Source organism: Herpailurus yagouaroundi, unplaced genomic scaffold (genome assembly GCF_014898765.1).
Source record: "Herpailurus yagouaroundi ecotype Mexico unplaced genomic scaffold, PumYag 98625, whole genome shotgun sequence".
NCBI classification, from domain to species: Eukaryota; Metazoa; Chordata; class Mammalia; order Carnivora; family Felidae; genus Herpailurus; species Herpailurus yagouaroundi.
The window spans coordinates 1-3,235 of NW_024421472.1; the positions used below are offsets into that span (position 1 = coordinate 1).

The 3,235-nt window shown below is 41.6% G+C and overlaps 1 non-coding gene across 1 annotated transcript; it reads left to right on the top strand.

Moving 5' to 3' along the window:
* The first annotated feature begins 2,496 nt into the window (after positions 1 to 2,496).
* On the top strand, positions 2,497 to 2,629 carry LOC121026425 (small nucleolar RNA SNORA70). The gene has a single exon (XR_005788357.1). It is a non-coding gene; the product is annotated as a small nucleolar RNA SNORA70 (small nucleolar RNA).
* The last annotated feature ends 606 nt before the right edge of the window (positions 2,630 to 3,235 follow it).

Consider the following 3,235-nt stretch of genomic DNA (forward strand, 5'->3'; position numbering starts at 1 on the left):
CTCGGAGCCTGGAGCCTGTTTCCGATTCTGTGTCTCCCTCTCTCTCTACCCCTCCCCCGTTCATGCTCTGTCTCTCTCTGTCCCAAAAATAAATAAACGTTGAAAAAAAATTAAAAAAAAAAATAAAAAACAAAACATGAAAATATGGGAGAGGGAAAGAAGAGAGAGGGAAACAAACTATAAGAGACTCTTTTTTTTTTTTTTGAGAGAGAGAGACAGAGCATGAGTGAGGGAGGGGAAGAGAGAGAGAGGGAGGCAGAATCTGAAGCAGGCTTCAGGCTCCACACTGTCAGCATAGAGTCTGATGCTGATGCGGGGCTTGAACTCACGAGCCGTGAGATCATGACTTGAGCCGAAGTCGGACACTTAACCAACTGAGCCACCCAGGTGCCCTATAAGAGACTCTTTTTTTTTTTTTTCAACGTTTATTTATTTTTGGGATAGAGAGAGACAGAGCATGAACGGGGGAGGGGCAGAGAGAGAGGGAGACACAGAATCGGAAACAGGCTCCAGGCTCTGAGCCATCAGCCCAGAGCCTGACGCGGGGCTCGAACTCACGGACCGCGAGATCGTGACCTGGCTGAAGTCGGACGCTTAACCGACTGCGCCACCCAGGCGCCCCTATAAGAGACTCTTAAGGATAGAGAACAAACTGAGGGTTGATGGAGGGAGGTGGGTGGGGGATGGGCCAGATGGGCGATGGGTATTAAGGAGGGTGCTTGTTATGATGAGCACTGTGTGTTGTATGTAAGTGATGAATTACTGAATTCTACTTCTGAATCCAATGTTGTGCTAGAATATTAACTAACTAGAATTTAAATAAAAATCTGAAAAGGAAAAAATAAAAATAGAAATAGAAGTATCATACAATCTAGTAATTCTACTTCTGGATATTTACCTGAGGAAAATTAAAACATTAATTCAAGAAAATATCTGTACCCCTATGTTTATTTCAGCATTATTTACAATAGCCAAGATAGCCAAGATACAGAAGCAACCCAATTGTCCATCAATAGGTAAATGGATAAAGAATATGTGACATATAATATATATGTATATATATACATATATATGTATATATGCACACACAGTGAAATATTACTTAGCCATGAAAAAGAATTAAATCTTGCCATCTATGACAACATGAATGAACCTAGAAGGTATTATGCTAAGTAAAACAAGTCAAAGAAAACAAGTCAGACAAAGAAAAATATCATGACTTCACTTACTACGTGGAATCTAAAAAACAAACAAAAGAACAAACAAAACAAACTCATAAATACAGAGAACAAACTGGTGGTAGCCAGAGAGGAGGGGTTGGAGGAGCGGGCAAACAGGTGAGGGGATTAAGAGGTACATACCTCAAGTAATAAAATAGTCACTAGGATGAAAAATACAGCATAGGGAATATAGTCAATAACACTGTAATAATATTATGGTCAAATGTATGGTCAAATGGTAACTACATTTATCATGGTGAGCACTATATAATGTACAGAACTGTCAAATCACTATGTTGTACACCTGAAACCAATATAACATTGTATATCAACTATACTTCAATTAAAAAGGAAAAAAGGAAGAGACCAGGGATGAGCAGGTACAGAGTAAAGGCCATGTGAGGAAACGGTGACAAGTCAGGAGTCTGCAAGCCAAGGAGAGAGGCCTCAGGACCTGCTGATACCTTGATAATGGACTTAAAACCTCCAGAATTGTGAGAAAATAAATTTCAACTATTTAGGCAACCAGTCTGTGGTATTATGTTATGGCAGTCATAGCAAACCAATACAAATGGATACAGAGTTCCAGTTCTGCAAGATGAAAAAGTTATAGAGATTTGTTGTAGGATGCAAATATAGTTAACAGTACTGAACTGTACACTTAAAAATGGTTAAGATGGTGTGGCGCCTGGGTGCCTCAGTCGGTTAAGCGTCCGACTCTTGACTTGTGCTCAGGTCATGATCTCGTGGTTCATGAAATCGAGTCCTACATCAGGCTCTGCGCTGGCAGCATGGAGCCTACCTGCGATTCTCTCTCTCTCTCTCTCTCTCTCTCTCTCTCTCTCTCTCTCTCTTTCTCTCTCTCTCTCTGCCCCTCCCTCGTTCACCTTCTCTACCTCTCTCCCTCTCTCAAAATAAATAAATAAAAATGGTTAAGGAGCACCTGGATGGCTCAGTCGGTTAAGCATCCGACTGGCTCAGGTCATGATCTCACAGTTAGTGAGTTTGAGCCCCACGTTAGGCTCTGTGCTGACAGCTCAGAGCCTAGAGCCTGCTTTGGATTCTGGGTCTCCCACTCTCTCTGCCCCTCCCCTGCTAACATTCTTTCTCTCTCTCTCAAAAATAAACATTAAAAAAAATGTTTAATGGTTTAAGATAGTAAATTTTATATTATGTGTTTCTTACCACAATTTAAAAAACTGTTAAAAAGACATGAAATGCAGAGAAGGCAATTTACAATAATTATAGTAAAGCAATGTAAAAGGGACAGCAGTATCTGCAGCCAATTAAGCCGACTATACTCTTTCCCCATGGGGCCCAGTGTGTAATGGCTGCAAACAGCAGCCTCCTCGGTAGTGTATGCAGCCTGTTGATTGTACGGGTTGCCCTAAGAGACATTGGAGATAGTTTTTTTCTGGTGGACATTGAGGTTTGGCCTCATGCTTTCTCCAATCTAGGCTCCAGATAGGTATGCAGGGTGCCTTTGGAAAGCCCCAAGGCACAGTGGCCAGGGTCCACATTGGCCAAGTCATCATATCTGTTCGTACCACGTTGCAGAACAAGGAGCATGTGACTGAAGCCCTACGTAGGGCCAAGTTCAAGTTCCCTGGCCGCCAGAAGGTCCACATTTCCAACAAGTGGGGCTTTACTAAGTTTAATGTGGACGAACTTAAAGACATGGTGGCTGAAAAGCGACCCATCCCAGATGGCTCTGGGGTCAAATACATCCCTAATCATGGCCCCTTGGACAAAGGGTGGGCTCTGCACTCATGAGAACCTCAGCACTGCCCTTCCCATTCATGCCCACCAATAAATCCTGCTTCCTGTCTAAAAATAAAGTGACAGCAGTAAAGTATGGTGACAAATGTTAACTAGACTTATTGTGATCATTTTGCAATATATACAAGTATCAAATCATTTTGTTGTACACCTAAAACTAATATAATATTATGTCAGTTATGCCTCAATAAAAAAAAAAAAGAGAGAAGACTAAAAAAAGAGTCATCGTGAACCCA